The sequence below is a fragment of the Phyllobates terribilis genome, unplaced genomic scaffold (assembly GCF_046119375.1).
Source record: "Phyllobates terribilis strain yellow unplaced genomic scaffold, ASM4611937v1 Scaffold_11__3_contigs__length_659146591, whole genome shotgun sequence".
NCBI lineage: Eukaryota > Metazoa > Chordata > Amphibia > Anura > Dendrobatidae > Phyllobates > Phyllobates terribilis.
In genome coordinates, this window is record NW_027362771.1 from 156,102,209 (window position 1) to 156,122,580 (window position 20,372).

Consider the following 20,372-nt stretch of genomic DNA (forward strand, 5'->3'; position numbering starts at 1 on the left):
GGGGGCATGGCAATAGGGAACGGGTCACACATTCTCACGCTACCTATCTCACCACCAGATAGTTCCACCTGTTGCCGCTTCATCAGTGCCCGGATCTCTTTTTGGAGCACACGCTGCTGGCCGGAACTGGCGTTCTTGGCAACCTGCTGTAAAATGAGAATCACCTCTGCCAGACAATTTTCAATCACATTAGTTCCCAAGGTTATTCTAGGGTGACTCTCATGACGGTCTATGTCCACAATAATCAGTCCTTGTGCCGCCAGTTCGACTTTACCGATCTTAATGGTCACCTCTTTGAATCCCACCTGCGGCACGGGCTTACCATTGCTGGCGATGATACTCAGGTCGTCATCTGGGTAGCGGGTTATGTCCGAGTCATTCCAGTACTGTTTAAAGAGCACGTACGGGATGGTGGTCACCTGTGACCCAGTGTCTAGTAGGGCACTCATAGGAATGCCATCCAGTACCACAGGCAAGATTGGACGTCCCCCTACGTATTTATCACGCCAGTTTGATGGGCCTGATGGTCTTATGCCTGGGGGTTGGCCCTCTACCCCAGGTTGTGCCCGTTTAAATGACAGTACCTTGCCACATGTCCGGGTTGATTGTAGCGGCGGCAGATGGGTCGTCCGTCCTCGTTGTATCTGTCGCTGGGTCTTCCTCTGGCCGGTGGGGTCCTCCTCAGTCGGCGCCACGGGACGTCCTCCGGTCCGGATGCCAGCTGGATCTTTCCTGGAGAAGAGACCTGTAAAGACTGCACAGTTCTGGTTAGCGCGGCAACGCTCTTAGTCAGCTCTTGGACCTGATGGTGCAGGTCTGTAGCCGGGTCACTGTTTAAAGCCTGCGCATCAGCTTCCACAGGTCCTGCAGACAAGGGCGCCGTCTCCTGGTGGTAAGTGATAGCAGGGGGCCTGTGGGTCACAGCGCCACCTGGTGCCGGTTCTTGGAGCACCCGGATGGCTCTGTCCTTGAACTGTGCAAAGTCCAGGTCAGGGTCCTGTAAGGCCATTGCCCGCAACTGGGTTCGGTGGGCATTGCACAGTAGACCCTCAATAAATTGTTCAGTCAACAGCTTATCTTCATTTCCCATGCTGTCAGGGTCTGCCTGCTTAATGGCTCTCAGGGCCTCTTGTAGGTTTAGAGCATAGTCTCTTATACTCTCATGTGCCCGTTGTTTGCACCCATAAAATCTTAGTTTTATCTCAGCTGAGGTGCGGGTGTCAAACGTGTCTTTCAGCCGGGCTAGTATCTCTCTGACAGTCCTCTTCCTCCCAGTTGGCCAGGACTTTACCTCCCTTTGGGCTGCCCCGATTAATTGGGCCACCAGGATGCTCACTTTTTGCTCTTCTGTGAGGGGGTACACCTGGAAGAGGCTATCCAGTCTTTCTCTAAAGTCATTTAGAGTATGTGACTCCCCTGAGTACTGGGGTAGCCAGGTTGCCCCCGGGATATAAGGCATGGTGAATGGCATGACTGCTGCAGCGATTGCGCTGGCGGTGGCTGTGGCAGTGGAGCTCCCCTCGGTGTCCGGCATCCTCCTTCCCCCCTAGTGGACCGTGGCCTACCTTGCGATGCTCTTCTTCCGTAGGCCGCGGCTCCGCAGTCGATCGTCGGGGTTGAGGACCTGGCGTCGCGCTCCGATGACGTCAGCGTCGCTCTTCCTCCCTTCCAGGACCTTGCGCAGCGTCAGAGCGTGGGGCGGAGCTTCGGATCTTGCGCGCTTTCGGCGTCCACGCCCCTCTTCTTCCCGTGCGGCGTCCCAAAGATGGCATCCGAAGGCGGGAAGCAGCTGCGGATGGCGGGAAGAAGGCAGAAGACGGCGGGAAACGGTCTAAGATGGCGTCTGATGGCGGGAATTGGCTCCGGATGGCTGGAAACGACTCCGGACGGTGGGAAACTTCACCACAGGTAAGTATAAAAGTCTCTTTTTCAGGCACGCAGTACCCGGTGGTTGCGGGCACGAAATCCTGCCGACTACGCCAAAGTTGACGCGCCCCCTGGGCCTTTGTTGTGCAGGGGAACCCGGAACCGGGCCTGTTGTAGAATGCTGGGGGTTGTAGTCTCCGTGTGGCGGTGACCTGGTCCGTGCCCAGGGTGGTCAAACCAGTGGCAGTCTATTTGTATTGTAATAAGTGTCCGACTACGCCACCCGTGGATTGCGGTCAGTGGGGACCGCCGCTGCGCTGCAGACCGCTGAGGCTGATGTTGTTTGCGCAGCCGAGTATGGGATGACTCCCCACGGGAGAAGTATTGCCTCAGGGCAGCTAATGTGGAAGATGATGGGAGTGATGGTGTGAGGGTCCCAGTGCTAATAGTGCAGGAGCGGCAAGGAATCACAGAGACGTGAGGTGCAGTTCAGGGTCTTTACTGATGGTACAAGGCAGACCCTCCCGGGAGTACTGGCTAGTATAAGGGGCCTGGTCAGTCTGCGAGCAAGCAGGAGTTCCCCTGGCCAGGTGGAGTTGTAGGCCTCCCCGTTTATCTGCACTCTTCCTGGCTACCTTGCTGTCAGCGGTTACAAGTAGCCCACGTCCCTAAGTATACCGTGTGGTGCTCACCCGTATGGCTGGTGACTTGGGGCCTTCTGTTAGCCTCCGCTCCTGGATGGCGGCGCTGGTCCCTTCTTTGTGACTGAGCCTCCGGGCTTCTATGGCCAGAGGACCTGGAATCCCCTGCCGGCTGGTTTCTGCTGCTGGGTGTATATCAGTCCCCACAGCCTCGGACTCCTGTGTCCGGTTTTAGTGTCTTCGTCCAGGGCGAGCTCTGCTCAGCTCCAGCCCCTGGACTTCAGCTACTGCTCCTCCAGAGCTCCTGATCTCACTTTCCCTCTCCAGACTCTGACTGCTCTAATCCCGCCCCAGACCCAGTTTTTAAGGGCAGATTCCTCCCCTCCCAGGTCTGGGCGGACCGTGTTGCATGTTTAGGGATCCTGACCAGAGAAACCTCCCACTTGCTCTCAGACATAATATCTCTATTACTGTGGCAACCAGACCCCTGGGGTGTCACACCATCCCTGCCCACAAGCACTTGTCCACGGGTCCGTGGTTAGGTGGACTTTCCTGGTAACTGCGTTGTTGAGGGCTTGGCTAATGTTTTGGGACACGTGCTTGTGTAATGCGGGGACGGCACACCGGGAGAAATAGTGGCGGCTGGGGACCGAGTACCGAGGGATGGCTGCCGCCATCAGGTTGCAGAATGCTTCCGTATCCACGAGCCTAAAAGGCAACATTTCGAGGGCAAGCAGTCGTGAAATGTGAGAATTTAGTAGTGTGGCCTGTGGGGCGTTGGCTGCATATTTGCGCTTGTGTTCCAAGGACTGGGGTATGGACAACTGAATGCTGCACTGGGACAAGAACATGGACATGCTTCCTGATGCTGCTACTTGAGAGTGTGCAACGACAGGTGCAGGGCAGGAGGCATCTTCGCATGCACCATGGACAGGGGATTGGCCTGCATGCACAACAGCGGAAGAAGCAATGGTGCCACCTGCAGACACTGTTCCTGGACCCTGGGGTTCGGCCCACAAAGTCAGGTGCTTTGCTGCCATGTGCCTGATCATGCTGGTGGTGGTTAGGCTGGTCGTTTTGCTACCCCTGCTGATGCTGGCCTGGCAGGTGCTGCAAATGGCCTTTTTGAGGTTATCGGCAGAGTCTTTAAAAAACAACCAGACTTGGGAAGACCTAACAGTTGTACTGGCAACTTCTTTCGTGTTGGTGTTATGGAGAACGGTTGCCTGCCTTCTGTCTGCGGCCACCACACTGCTTCTTCCTGCCTGTTGGGGTGCTCTGCCTCCCTCCCCATGTGTGCTGCTGTCTTCGCTCTGCATGTCCCACTGCCAGGTTGGGTCAGTTACTATATCATCCACCACCTCGTCTTCCACTTCTGCACCCTGGTCTTCCTCCTGACTTTCTGGCAATTGTGTCTCATCATCGTTCACCTCTTGTGACACTTTCCCAACGTCGCCTTCGTGTGACCGTGGCTTCTCAAATATTTAGGCATCGCTACACGCAATCTTCTCTTGCCCCGCTTCAAGTGGACCGGGCGAGAGGCCCGAATCTATAAATGGAAAAGTGAACAGCTCTTCAGAGTGTCCAAGTGTTGGATCAGTTGTCTCTGGGCACTCGGCATGTGGGAGGGAGGAGGATCAGGATGAGGAATATGCGGTCCAGACTCACGGCTACTGAGACTTGACTGTGTGGAAGACAGGGTGGTGGTGGTGGTGGCTAAGTGACTGGAAGCATTATCCGCTATCCAACCAACAACCTGTTGACACTGCTCTGGGTTCAATAGTGGTGTGCTGCGGTCCCCTAGGAATTGGGACAGGAATGTCAGGCGAAAAGATATGGGTTTTTGTTGTGGCACAATTTCAGCTTGCCCACGGCCTTGTCCTCGGCCTCTGCATGCACCATCAGCATCACGTCCAGTTCCCTGTCCCCTGCCACATGCCTTGCCCATTTTAAATGGAGGACAGTATCTTCCACGCTCACTACAAATGACTGAGTTTGGAGTGAACTTATATGTGATCCGTGTGACGGAGAAAACAGAGTTTTAAATACCTGGCCTGTAGGTAAGTAGTTTGAACAGCAAACTGGTGTGAATTGGTTCACTGACACACTAAAGGAAATTTTTAATGGACGGCAGAAATGGCAGTATTTTCTGAAAACGTATATGTGATCTGTGTGACGGAGAAAACAGAGTTTTTAATACCTGGCCTATAGGTAACTAGTTTGAACAGCAAACCAGTGTCAAAAATGTCGCTGACAGTGAAAAAAACTTGGAATGGAGGCCAAAATTGGCAGTATTTTCTGAAAACGTATATGTGATCCGTGTGACGGAGAAAACACAGTTTTAAATAGCTGGATTTCTAGCGCTGTAATATGGAAAGGACCTGGCTGTATTCTGCAGTGCCAACAAGCAAATGGCGCATAAAACTGGTGTTCTCTGGATTGTTTTTTAAGCAAATAATGAGGATTAAGATCCAAAAAAAAGTATTCCTGGCCCCTGAGACCTGGGCCTTTGTATAGAAATATCTAACAGCAGCAGAAGGCAGAATTGAAATGGAGCCTCTTGTGCTTTACGCACTGCAGTCTGCTATATACCCTGCCTGCCTTCCTGCCTATATACACTGCCTGTCTGATATCTCTGCAGATGGATTAGTTAGTCCTCAAAAGGACTGTTTGTTAAGATGTATATGTGTAATGTATGGTCTTTCTCCCTACACTACCTAATACACAAGCAAATCTCTCCCTGACGCAGCAGCACCTCTTCCTACTCTGATTCTGGAGTGACTGTGACGAGCACAGCGGCACCAGGTCTGATATAGACTTGATGACGCTGTGAGGCCATCCAATCACTGTAATGCTACAACCACCATGGCTGCGGCATTACAGTGAGTGGCAGGCAATCCCTGCATGTTGATTGGCACACTGAAGAGTGCCAAACATGCTGGGAGGGGACCCGAGCTCACGCTGAGCAACCACGGAAATACTCGGCGAGCGCCGAGCATCTCGAGCAGTGAGATGCTCGGGTGAGCACCGAGCAGTAGCGAGCATGCTCGCTTATCAGTACATACTACTATTTATACACATACTCCTCCAATTATCACATGCACACACACCTATTGTGTAATCATTCAAAGGACCATGGTGCCTGCTTGTTTCATCTTCGTACAACCCGTGTAAGTCATGGTGCTGCCATAGGGAAAGGTTTCCCCATCACGAAACCTCAGCTCTGCACAGTCCATAATGACCACTGTGCCTACCTATTTAATCACCTTACACCTGTACTGACCATGGCATTACCATAAAAATAAATACCACTGTTAAAGAGCATCAGCTCTAAGCAGTCCATATTGGTGGCCAACAAACTACTCATCCAAGTAGCCGGGGTGGTGTGTAGAACCATCCGTATTTGCGGAAGAGAATTAGGAAGAAAGGGCATCGTGTTGGTAAAAGGTCCTATAGGCCCCGGACCTATCGTGACTCTGGGGATGAATGTCCTAAATGAGGTAGGAGAGTTCCTGGTTGACGGACAACAGAGGGGTGACTGGAATCGTGTTACCAGGCGTCACGCTAGTTGAACAGTGTTCCAACAGCTCATCCGGTTGAGTCAGGTTCAGAAATTACCTGACACCTCCCAGCTCCTTGGCAAAGTAGTCCTACCCTCTGAAGCTACAGTAACCCTGCCTGTCGGGCAAACAGAACTCATCATGCCAGTGAGGGCTTGCGTATCAATAGAGAGGGTAGAGGTACAAATTGAGCCCTTAGAAGAAGACAAAATTATCCTCAGGCTCTTGGTCTTCCATACTCTCACCATGGTGTGACAGGGGCGTGTGCCTGTACGTTGCTTCAATTTGCAATTTGGGAAGAATGTACCTACAGATAAACCTTCAAAAAGAAATCGCCCAGGTGAATGTAATGCCGGAGAACCTCACCAGGCATGACTCCATCGAGTTGACACCCATGGAGGAAGACCCGTGGACTCTGTCAGTGTCCTTCACAACCAGAGTGCAGCAAATGGAGGTCGACCTTACAGAATTCACCACTGGGCAAGTGGGGCAAATTGAGAACCTACTGCAGCATTACCAAGGAGTGTTTGCTCGTCATGAGGACGACTTCAGGAGCACTGAAGCTAGCCAGCATGAGATTCCTATGGGAACCACCGCCCCATAAGAGAGAGATAACGTCAGATCCCTCCACAGATGTATCAAGAAGTGAAAGAGCTTGTGTTCTACTGTATATATGTTGCGAAACAGAGTAATCCAAGAATGCCAGAACCCCTGGGCCACACCCATTGTACTAGTTTTGAAGAAGCACAACGATTAACTGACCAAGCAAAAATACCAACTGTTTATGTGTCAATAACAAATATAAAACCTAAAATAGACACATCAACCAAAAAGTATGTATAATACGTGATAAAGTTTATTAGATACTCAAGATAAAAACATAGAATATCGCAATGCGGGAAAGGGACTAAAAACTGAATAAGAGAACACACACAGGGGTATATATATATAGATAAATAACATTCATGTAAATGGGTGACAATATAACTTAGTGATGAAATAGTGGGTGGTAATGTGATGTAAAGATTAAATGGATATGTATATAGGTAAATAAATAAATGAATAAATATTTAAAGTGCACAATATACCAATTCAATCAAAATATCAAAGTATCAAGGATATCCTTGAAGAAGCAACAGCGAAACATGCGTCGGATGTGAGACACACTTGGGGTCAGTACACATGTTTATATGAACTGTTATTCTGTACATTCATGTATTTATTTATTTATTCATTTATCATTCATCTATTATGACTTTGGTGGTTTCTGCCATACTATTGAGTATTGGATAGTCTTATTTTTATGTCTTTTTGATATTTTGATACTTTGATATTTTGATTGAATTGGTATATTGTGCACTTTAAATATTTATTCATTTATTTATTTACCTATATACATATCCATTTAATCTTTACATCACATTATCACCAACTATGTCATCACTAAGTTATATTGTCACCCATTTACATGAATGTTATTTATCTATATATATATACCCCTGTGTGTGTTCTCTTATTCAGTTTTTAGTCCCTTTCCCGCATTGCGATATTCTATGTTTTTATCTTGAGTATCTAATAAACTTTATCACGTATTATACATACTTTTTGGTAGATGTGTCTATTTTAGGTTTTATAGTTTTGAAGAAGGATGGGACCTTGAGGTTCTGTGTAGATTACCGGCAGTTGAATGCCTGTACTGCGTGAAATTCTTACCACCTGCTGCAGATCGTAGAGTTCCTGTCTGCTCTTGGAAAAGTCAAATACTTCTCACTAAATTTGGCCAGCGGCTACTGGCAAGTTCCCTTGGCCGCTAAGGATCTACCAAAGACCACCTTCATTCTTCTCATGGGCTTATTCGAATTCAACCGGATGCCCTTCAGTTTAACGGTGGATCAGTAGTTAGCACTGCAGCTTTGCCCTACTGGGGTCCTGGGTTCAAATCCCATCAAGGACAACATCTGCAAGGAGTTTGTATGTTCTGCCCGTGTTTGCATGGGTTTCCTCCGAGTACTCCGGTTTCCTCCCACACTCCAACGACATACTGATAGCGAATGTAAATTGTGAGCCCCAGTGGGGACAGTGATGATAATGTCTAAAGCGCTGTGGAATTAATGGCGCTATATAAGTGAGTAAAATAAATAAGCAAATGCACCAGGAACGTTTCAACAACTAATGGAGAGATGCCTTGGGGACCTGAATTTCGAAGCAACCTTAATTTATCTGGATGACATTGTGGTATGCTCCTCCACTTTTGAAGAACATCTCAGTCGGCTGGAGCAAGTGTTGGAGAGCCTCCGAAAACATGGGCTGAAGAATAAACCCCGAAAATGTCACCTGTTTCAGAGGGAGATTGAGTACCTGGGGCACACCGTCTCCAGTGTCGGGGTTTAACCTACCTCCAAAAAAGTACTGGCCATGCAGAAGTGGCCTACTCTGACTACTAACATACAACAGCTGAGAGCGTGTTCAGGTTTGGACGGGTACTACCAAAGGTTCATTAAAGATTTTGCAAAAGTAGCTGCCCCGTTCCATAAATTCCTTAGGGGATTGACAGGAGGACACAAACAGCGGGCTATTCAGTGGGGGCCCTGATAGGAAGAAGCTTTCCGTTCTCTGAAAATGGCACTAAGTAATGCTTCCATACTGGTATATGCTGACTTCTCCCAGCCATTCATCTTGGGCACAGATGAAAGTCTGTACGGCCTAGGGGCAGTGTTAGCTCAAGTTCAAGAAGAAAAGGAATGGGTGATTGCGTATGCTAGCCGGTCACTAAGAGAAACCGAGAGAAACCCCAATTTCTACAGTTCATTTAAGATAGAACTATTGGTGCTAGTCTGGGCCATGAATAAGAATTTTACAGAATACTTGTACGCAAGGTGAGAAAAAGACTAAGTGCACAACAACGGGAAGAGGGGGAGGAAGCTCAGACACTGGTGTACGGGGGAGTGGAAACCCCAAGGCAGATTGGACAACACCCTGAGCAGTAAACCTAATCCCTGACTGCCCCTAGCAATAGGCCCTAGATAGGGAGGGGATGGGGTGAGCATTAGTCAGCCCCCACTGCAACTAAAGACAAACAGGTAAACAGACAAGGGAAACACTTAGTTTGAGAAGACACCAGAGTGATCACTCCACCTATCCTCCAAAGGAACTCCAAGAAGACACTAGCCAACTGCTAGTACTTCAAGCCTGGACAGAGGAAAATAGAGCTATCACCGGCGACTCTCTGGAGAGCCTGAAGGTATTTAAACATCAAGCAAGGGTGTGTCAATTAATAGCAGACGGTGTAGGTTACTGCTAGGTCCTAGAGGGAGAAGGATATCACTACACTACATAGATGAAAAGATCAAGAAGGTGCCTGCAGAGCCAAGTGCAATGACCTTCTATAGTTGGATTCAGAACAACTGTCTGACACACCCGTGACAAATGGACCCCATATAGTCCTCCATACAGTATAATGGGGGGACAGTCGCGGGCCAAATATAATCACTCTGTGGGCCAGATTTGGCCCACAGGCCAGAGTTTTACATATGTGCTGTAGAGGCTGGAGGCCACCAAGAGCATGGAGGCAATGGGCAATTGCCCATTTTACCTCCCTAACACCGGCCTGGCTTACATTTTAAGTTTTTGGTTATTATTCTCACTTTAACAGTTGAAAATAAAGAGTTGAGATGGGAAAATTTATGTTTTTCATTTAGTTGGATAATAATTCTGCACACTAATAGTTGACCAGTAATTATGCACACAGAGATATTCTCCTAAGAAAAACAAAACTTTACTTTTACTTTCTTAAATATTCAGGGTTCAAGTTTATTAAGTGGCAGTACTGTAGTTGTTCAATTATAAAATGAATCATCAAAAATACAAATTTTATTTATTTTTTTATTTTACTCAATTATATAGTGCCATTAATTCCACAGCGCTGGGATGTTTACTGTAGTTTTGATAAAATCACTGTTTTATCAGCAGGATATTATCATTAGAGGACTAGTAAACCTGCTATCATGTAGTCCTCCACATTCATGAGCTCTGTATAACCCCGACCCCACCACTGATTGACAGCTTTCTGTTTCAATAATTTTTATTAAGGGGTTTTTAATATTCTGGGGAGAGGAGAAACAGCCATCCAAATCCTCAAATAAACAACAATATATGGAATTTACATATATAATACGGTTACAAACAATGAGGCTTATTATTTGAAACAAAAACATAATAATAACTTCAAAGTTAAGCTAAGCTATAATTATGAAAGAGAAAAAGGAAGATAATATTAGGATGAGGATAATAAAGGACACGGAGAAGATAGGAAGGATATGGGAAGGGAGAAAAGGTATTATGATGAGTGACCTTTTCCAAAATATCGTTTATGGTAGGTATGTCAACAGCTTTCCATTTAGCAGCGATTAGAAGTTTTAGGCTATGCACCCACAATGCAGAAATGCTGCAGATTTTTTCTGAGCATTTCTGCATCTCCCTGGCAGAAAAAACGCATGCGGATTTTACATTCGTTTTTTCTGCCAGGTAGAAGCGTAAGTGAAGCGTTTTGAACATGCGATCTCGCATGCGGGTTGTGAAGCGCTTTTCCAAGCGATTTTAGCATCACTAAATGCAAATGCAGCATCAATAGTAAAAAAAATTAAAAAAAAACATTATACTCACCTTCAGATGGCCCCCGGTCTCCTCAGTGATGCATCCGGTATCTTCGGCGGCTCCCGGTGCTCTAAAAAGGACCTTCCATGACTAGTCATGTGATGGTCGCGCGATCATCACCTGACCGCTGACGTCAGCGGTCGTGTGACCGTCACATGACTTAATGACGTTACGGAAGGTCCTTGCAGACCACCGCCGGAAGCCAAGGAGACAGCAGCGCCGCTCAGAGGAGACCGGGGGTGCCGGAAAGGTGAGTATAAGGTTTTTTTTTTATTTTAAATTCTTTTTTAACTACAGGTACTATGGTACCTGGGTCTGGATGAGAGTCTCCTCTTCTCCAGACCCGGGTACCATCTGCGCATTGAACCGCATGAGGGATGGGGTTACATTATAATATATAAGTGGGGACGGTGTGGAGGCAATATTTTATAGGAGAGGAGGTCATAAGTAGGACAGTGTGAGGGTCACTTTTTTGAGCAGAGAACACTGAGCATTTATTTATTTAGGGAACAGCATGGGCAGCTATATTTATTCAGGTGGCATTATAATGGCACTTTTTATTTTTAAGGGCACTGTGTCAGGATGTGCTGCAGAAGACTGGAGAAGAGGGATGTCTGCGGAGACGAGCTTTAGCGTCGGGACCAGATGAAGAAGAAAAGGACAAGAAGAACTTAAATCAGAGGAGATGTCACCTATAAAGTACCTGGATCTAAGGGTGCATTTACACTGGTCAATTGCATCGCTTAAATTACCACTGACGGCTATTATGAAGCCGATCGGCAGTCGTTTAATAGCCTGTTTAGACCAGCGTGACTAGATACATGTGCCGAGAACACTGGGAAAGGCATCTGTGCAGAAGGCACTTGATGCCTGTGCCCATAGAAGGACGGAACACTGTTGAGGAAAGAAGAGAACAGTAATGCGCACATGCGAGATTTCCTCTCTAGGAGCTGACGTTACAGGGAAAGAGTGACGTTGGTGGGAGGCTAATTCATATCCTAATGCTGTCCAATTTTTATTTTTTCCTCGGACAGCACTTTGTCCCATAAAGTAGAATGGATGTATTCACACATCACTAAAACCATGGATATGATCCCTATGACTCAGAGCAGGTCTCCTTCTGATCCTATATGGATCCTATCTGGGAATCAGACTCGGTGATTCAAGCCTATGGGGATCCATGAGACACAGATGCAGATCGGAGGCTTCACATTTGCTTCCATTTTGTATCAAGGGTTTGTTTCATAGTGATAAACGAGTAAAACCGTGATCTTACAAAGGTTTTTTATTGGCTTGGGAGCAGGGACACCTCTACACACAAAATCAATTAGGTACAACTAGGATGACACCTGAGGAAAAACTGGTCTGTTTCTCCTGGATTTTAATACACGGATGTGTGAATGTAGCCTTAGGGCTCATGCAGACGAGTGTATCAATCAGCTGTATGCTGTCTGATTTTTTGATCAGATTCCAAACAGACAGCACACTGACCCATGTTATTCAATAGGGCTGTTTAGATGAATGAATTTTTCCTGGTCCATGAGAAAAAAATTTCAGCATGCACTTCTTTCTACCAGATCTCGGATGAAACTCACACGTTCAAGTCTATGGGTGCAACAAAAAAAATCTGAATGTGCATGGAACATCCAAGTGGCATCCAATTTTTACAGATAGATTTCTATTATAAACCTAGGAAACTGTATGTGATCATATAGTTGTATATAAAACAAATACATAGATGGCACATGGATTAAAATCTGCTAAAAAAAAAAATTGAAAAAAAGCATCCTAGCTTTCTGGATGAAACTCCGGTGATTTCTCATACGCTCCTCTACAGGAGCCCTTAAACTGTCAGCCGAACCCGGTTTTACCGGTGAGCTTGGATGACATTAGTCTTGTGTGTATGGGGGACTTTAACTATTATCTAACGGTTATGGGCACTTTTAGTCTGACTTATCAGTAGGGGGCATCATGATTTAGAGTGCCTAGGGCAGCATGAACACCAAATACCTCCCTGTATATACAACATACAATATGCTTGACACAGTCCAAGACAATTTCTCCATGCCTTGGTAAGGAACAATAAAGTAATATGAAAATAAATTCTTGATTGCGCATATATAGATACGAAGTGTAGGCGGACTCTATACAGGGGACCCAACAACAAGCGCCTACTGAGCATGCATGGTCATTGGTCTTTCCTGGGAAGGCAGCTGTTTCCATTGCATAGACCTACATACAACAGGCATTTAATTTCCGTCCAGGACAGGATTTCCTTCTGTCTGTGGTTAAGCCGTTTGATTGTATACTTGTTTCTCTGCAGGACTCTGTAGTGGAAATGGCTGCTTGTGTCATAGAAATCAGCTCATTTTCCCCTTCCCCAAGAAGAATTGAACCAGAACCCTTCTTTTCTTCATGGTAAAAACATTAAAATATTAATTTAACTAACCATATGTGTATTGCAGGTAAATAAATAGTAAGTACAAAACGCATGTTTCAAATAAACAAAAAAAAACCTTCCTACTACAGGATTTAAGTATATTGAATTTGTATTTTGAATAGTTCAATCATACATTTACCCCATAAGATCTGAATTGTGACCTGACTATGTTGGTGTGTGCATCTTTCCAAAGTATTGAACTTGTCCTTTTTGCTCTAGGTGATGTTGCAGAATTCTATATCTCTGCATGGCATGTGTGTATAGAAATAATGTTATTAAACACTTCCTTTATATTTGTATAAAAATATATATTAGAGGAATGTTTTATGCATATCCTGTAGTAGAGAAGCGAACAACTGCTGAAGTACTCTAATCTGATGCCAGCAAGTCACACTCCATAAATGTTGGACTTCACATCTTGTGCATGATGGTGTTTTGTGTAATGCTTAAGTAACTAAGCAGTGAGTCATGACTCTGTTCTGTACAACTGCTCATGAGTAAGGGTGAATCATAATTCAAAATTCTAAACCAATTGTATATTTACTTGCATGATTTAGATGAATATTTAAGTGGGAAATGGAAAGGAAGCCATAGCAGGGGTGTGTACGGTTTAAAGAATCATCTCTGCAAACATTTATGTATTTTGCTGCATTGACCCTTTCACATCTAGTGTCTAAATTAATTGCCTAAGTCTTTTTCAAACACTACTACGATAGGTAGTTAAAGCACCACTCCAAGGTTTTTTTTTCTTTGTTGCAGCGCTGTAGTGGTACTACTAATGTAAGTTCCCTGCCTCTACCCTCATACTTACCAGTCGTTTTCTTCATCTATTATCAGCGCTGCCCCGGTCGATCTCCAGCAGTTTGTCACCTACTGGATCACCCCAGTGTTTGCTGGGCAGCCAGAGATCACTTTTCAGTGCAAATCTATGAGAGCCTCATTCTGGCCCTCATAGACTTACATTGAGAGCTTGTGACTGTTACTTCCGACTTCCGGTCACTCAGAAGTTGCAGTCACAAGATGGTAGCACGGGACCGGAGTAGAGCGGGGAGGAGCTGAAGATGGCGGGTGGTGAGTAATATATCAGTTGCAGGGATTTTGCATTAGTATCACCATTTCAGCGCTGAAATAAAAAAAAAAACGCTGGAGTGACATTTTTCTATGTTTCCTAACAGAGGAAAGTTGGGTAATGTTAAAGGGGTTATCCGGGACTATTTTATTTCTTGTGCTGCTGCTAACTACCTGCATTTTCTGCCCAGCGCCGGCACGGACAGACCACTCCTGCTGGCGATACTGCTTCACATCAACAAAACAGCGATTTCTTTTCCAGGCTGCTCTGTCAATGGGGCATGACTGCTGACATCATGCTGATACCAACTGCCTTCCTTCAGTTATGCAGCGGAGAGCCAGTTATCAATCAACATGATATCAGCAGTCAAATTCCGTCAACAGAGCAGAGCGGAGAAGAAGTAGCTGCTCTGTCAAGGTGACATCATCGGAAGTCGCAGAATCACCGGCAGGAGCGGTCTGAGCTGGCAGAGATTGGTGCCGGGCACTACTACCTGCTTGTAAATTCTTAGACCCATAAGAAAAAATATTAATATTTTCAGATAACCCCTTTAATTTGCACTCACTTATATGAATCAATACCTTACATGCACATTACTGTGAATATGACTTAATGTTTTATTTTTGTGACAAAACAATCACTTTAATGTATTTCTAATGATTATTGTATTCTTTTTGACCTTAAACAAACCTTTAAAATATATAGCATTATTTTACTGGTAAAAATATTTAGACGGAAAAAAAGCACTTACATTATGGGTGAACATAGACAGAAATCACCAAACAACCTGTCAAGTACAGATTTTAATAAACAATACAAAAATCTTCCTCCAATTTCAGTACACTATTATAAGAGTATCAAATGTGAACATATAGCGGAAGCATGGTATATGTTACATAGATGGCAGACAGATCAAACGGTGTTCAAGTCCATGAAAATAATGAGGAAGAGCTGGCTATACACAGGCAGATGTTTCTCAGCACATCATTTAGTTTTGTTGAGGTACATCCTTGTTTCCGTTTTCTGACTACTTTTTAATGTGCATTTTTTTTCCTTTCTGAAAAGCAGTGTTTTATAGGACTCTTGAGCAGACTGGTGATCCTTTTTATCTTTTTAAAGATTAGTTAACCATGATTTTGCTCCTATTTTACTATAGGAAAATACAAATGCACATTAACAATTGCACTTAACAAATGCGATGCATGGGTTAATAAAATGCTTACAAAGTACCGTAATCTCTAGGTAATCATACATTCTATAGTTACTGATGCATTTAAATACCCTTTTTGGAGTAAAAGGATATATGAGATACACACACTCATTTGCTCATTTGATGTACTTTGAGGCATAGAATAAAATTGAAGGCTGTCTTGAGGAAAGTAGGCTGATGAATGTTTGTTTGGATCAGAGGATGTCTTAGTATAAGGCAAAAAAATGCAGTATTAGTTTTGTGTACAACTGGAGCTTTTTCATACTTTTTTAATTTTGTTTAGTACTGAAGGGGTTGTCTTATGATAGACATTTATGGCATATCTGTGCTTTATTAAAAGTAAAGTTTTACTAGATGGCTACAGTTTAGCAGTAGTGGCCTCCAATAGGTAGCTAATTAGTGTATGTTCCCATACTTCATGAAAGAAGCACCCCTCCCATCAAAGATATTATCCTTTTAATATATTGCAATCATTTTATACAGGTGCATCTCACTAAATTAGAATATCATCAAAAAGTTAATTTATTTCAGTTCTTCAATACAAAAAGTGAAACTCATATATTATGTAGAGTCATTACAAACAGAGTGATCTATTTCAAGTGTATATTTCTGTTAATGTTGATGATTATGGCTTACAGCCAATGAAAACACAAAAGTCATTATCTCAGTAAATCAGAATACTTTATAACAACTTGAAAAATGTTTTAAAAATCCGAAATGTTGGCCTACTGAAATGTATGTTCAGTAAATGCACTTAATACTTGATTGGGGCTCCTTTTGCATCAATTACTGCATCAATGTGGCGTGGCATGGAGGCGATCAGCCTGTGGCACTGCTGAGGTATTATGGAAGCCCAGGTTGCTTTGATAGCAGCCTTCAGCTCGTCTGCATTGTTGGGTCTTCCTCCAGACTCTGGGACCTTGATTTCCAAATGAAAATTGGAACTCTGGGACCTTGTGGAGTGGGTCAATGACTGCCTTCTGGACATCTGTCAAGTCAGCAGTCTTCCCTATGATTGTGGAGCCTACTGAAACAGATTAAGGGACCTTTTTAAACGCTTAGGAAGCCTTTGCAGGTGTTTTTTTATTAATTATTTTAATTTACTGAGATAATGACTTTTGTGTTTTCATTGGCTGTAAGCCATAATCATCAACATTAACAGAAATAAACACTTGAAATAGATCAATCTGTTTGTAAGAAGTAAGTAATGAATCTGCAACCTTACCCAACTTTTTACGTAGCATCTCTTATCTTCACAGCATAGACAATTGCCTTCAGTTGACCCCAAAGATAAAAGTCTAAGGGGGTCAGATCGGGAGACTTTGGTGGCCATTCAATTGGCCCACGACGACCAATCCACTTTCCAGGAAACTGTTCATGTAGGAATGCTCGGACCTGACACTCATAATGTGGTGGTGCACCATCTTATTGGAAAAACTCAGGGAACGTGCCATCTTCAGTGCATAAAGAGGGCAACACATCATCATGTAGCAATTTCAGATATCCAGTGGCATTGAGGTTTCCATTGATGAAGAATGGCCCCACTATCTTTGTACCCCATATATCACACCATACCATCAAGATACGAGATGTGCAGCATCTGAAACAATGGATACTGGAAGCCTGTGCTAGCATTTCTTTGGCGGTGTTGCTATCAGTGTGTCAAGAGTGGGAGAAGAGGGTTGCATTGACAATCCAACACAATGGGCAGCACTTTGAACACATTTTATAAGTGGTCATAAACTTGTAAAAAAACTCATGAAAGAATAAAGTTACGTTAAAACCAAGCACGCCATTGTTTTTCTTATGAAATTCTCAATAAGTTTGATGTGTCACATGACCCACTTCCCATTGAAAAAAATAAAGTTGGATTTTGACTTCAAAATGGCCGCCATGGTCACCACCCATCTGGAAAAGTTTTCCCCCTCCCATATACTAATGTGCCACAAACAGGAAGTTGATATCACCAACCATTCCCATTTAATTTAGGTGTATCCATATAAATGGCCCACCCTGTATACATATATATATATAAATATATATATTATACCCATAAACAAATATTTTTATGAAGAAAAAAAGAAACAAAAAAGTACACATATTTGGTATTTTCGCGTCCAGAACACCCGACCTATAAAACTGTCCCGCCAGTTAACCCCTTCAGTGAACATTGTAAAAAAAAAAGAAAGAAAGAGCGAGGCAAAAAAATGATGCTTTTTCATCATACCGCGAAATGTAAATAGAAATGGTACCGCTGAAAATGTCATCTTGTCCCGCTAAAAAATAGTCACCACACAGCTCTATCAGCAGAAAAATAAAAAAGTTATAGCTCTCAGAATAAAGCGATGCAAAAATAATTATTTTTTCTATAATATAGTTTTTATTGCGTAAAAGCGCCAAAATATAAAAAATAAATAAATGTGGCATCACTGCAATCGTAATGACCCGCCACAGTTTTATGCACTTCTGAAAAACAGAGGCCAGACGGAGTCCATAGTAACTCTGCTGCCTCATTATAGTGAATGGATCCCTTGGGGGTTTCATCTGAATTACGTCACTCAGAGATTTAAATGGAAACCCCGACGTAAGTGCTCAGTGTAGAGCGCAGGATATATGTGATCCAAAATGTTATGTAAAATGTTCCCAATAAAAGCTTCATCTCAATCCACAAAAAAAGCAAGCCCCCACTCAGCTCCTTCATCTGTCAATACGACGTACTTATATGAATATGCTCTCTCACAAAGTTGGGCCTCTCCCTTGTGGCTGTCCCCATGTTTAGTATATATATATATTTTTATTTTGTTTTGTCTGCATGTCTCCTCTTTCGAGGTATAATATCTGAACTGACTTTATTTCCTGGAGGTTTTCTTGACCCCTGAGCATTATTTCTAAAATCGGATGTGGACATCTCTTCAGTAGTAGACATGCTATTCTGTGATCATTATTTACTTTGTGACTATTTTTATATACTGTGAAATGGGTTGGACCTTCATGTATCTACTGATGCGGTGCGCATGCGCCGGGCTCCTTACGTTCCATGTCCGCGCCTGTCTGTCTCTATGGCCTCGGCGCTTTACCGGATGTTGTGTATGCAGCACTTCCGGATTAGCGCCGATGTCATGACGGACGGGGCAGGGGCGTGGAAGCGGTGGTGATCCCGGTGCATGCGCCATGAGCATCGGTCGATGAGCGGCCATCTTTCTCAATCACATGACTACACATGTGATCGTTTGGGGGATGTATTTAAGAGGTCCTTGTGGCTTCTATATTCATGCCTCTTGAAAAAGCGATACCTACCGGCGAAACGCGCATTGGGGCACGTGCTGGCCATTGTTCTTTGCCCTCCTGCTGGTCCCCTCTCTGAGCTCGGCTTCTTTTGCCTATTGGGTGAGTTATTTATTGTCTCCCTATGGAATTGGCTATGTTAGTCTACCATATGTACAATTGAGACAGGTTCACCTGACTCTTATTTATGTCCTTCCTCTGTTTACTGCTCTTTGGGGCCTTTTTGGGGACGAATTTATTCCATTTCCCCCCTTTCTTTTATCTTTCTCTTTCCCTTTACTCTCAGGCTCAGTTATTTACTAGGGCTGATACATCCGCATGCCTGCACCTTTTGTAATACCTTTTGTAAGGATGCACTGCTATTTTATAAATTAATAAAGTCTCTTTATGCCATTGTACTCATGTTTCTCCTGTATACATATATGTTTTTGAGTAGGCATTATTAGACGGTGATGGGGTTTGAGTTGTTCATTTTCCAGACCCCTTACCCGTTAGTTTTATGATGTGGGCCGAAGTTTTTTCATGTTTGGCATTTCTGTAGCGATGAGAGGCAGCCTAATTTACGTACCCGTTAGTTTTATGATGTGGGCCGAAGTTTTTTCATGTTTGGCATTTCTGTAGCGATGAGAGGCAGCCTAATTTACGGGCTCCAGAAGCCTGAGCTAGGCATAAGGTACTGGTCACTACAACGTACTGGTCACTACAACGGCAGTTTGCAGTTTTCACTCAGCAACATCCACTGCTGTTTGTTTCTGGAAAACACCCATAGAGTCAAAATCGTCACTACACCTGTAGATAAATTCCCAAAGAGGTACAGTTGAAACCAGAAGTTTACATACACTATATAAAAAGACACATATGCATGTTTTTCTCAATATCTGATATGAAATCAGAATATACCTTTCCCATTTTAGGTCAATTAGGATTATCATAATTTTTAATATTTGCCAAATGCCAGAATAATGAGAGAGAGAGGATGTTTTAGGCTATGTGCGCACGTTCAGGATTTGAAGCAGGATTTCTGCATCTCCTTGGCAGGAAAAACGCTGCAGAAAAAACGATCGTTTTGCTGCAATTTTTACAAGTTTTTGACGCATTTTTTTAAGCTTTTTTTTAATGCGTTTTTGTACATCAATGAATGCTTTTTGGAGCTAAATAAAGTTATTTAAAAAGAACGTGGGACACCCTTAGATTACCGTCAGAACTGGGGTGAGTATATTGGTTAATTTAAGAATGTGTCTGTTGTATTTTAAATAAAGTGTTTACTCTGTCTGTGTGTTTACTTAACTCTTTACTTTACTTTAATTAGGTTTAGTAATGAAAGGGTCTGATTGACACCTTGTCATCACCAAACAAAAGAGCTAGGTGTCAGCTAATCCCATATACTCAATCTTCATTAGCATTCCCATTCATGTCTTTTCTGGGGCAGCTGAGAGCTGCTATTTTTAGCCTAGGAAGGTGCCATTAGGAAAACATGGTCCCTGGCTATTATTAACAGCTGACAGCTGTTTCGTTTACTGTTACATCCCCCCGATCAGCACTCAGCAGCAATTTGGCCGCAGCATATTTTTCCTGCGTCCAAAACACGGTATTCTAATGCCGCACTTTTGTTGTCAGTACATGTGAATCCACAGCGTATAATTACGCT

At 44.0% G+C, this 20,372-nt stretch overlaps 1 long non-coding RNA gene across 1 annotated transcript in view; it reads left to right on the forward strand.

The window, feature by feature from the left end:
• The window catches only part of LOC141165796 (uncharacterized), a 112,650-nt gene extending 95,508 nt beyond the window's left edge, over window positions 1-17,142 (forward strand). The window contains exons 2-3 of the long non-coding RNA XR_012251205.1: window positions 11,289-13,138; window positions 16,699-17,142. This is a non-coding gene — a long non-coding RNA (uncharacterized lncRNA). The remainder of the gene's footprint in view (window positions 1-11,288; window positions 13,139-16,698) is intronic.
• Window positions 17,143-20,372: the final 3,230 nt, after the last annotated feature.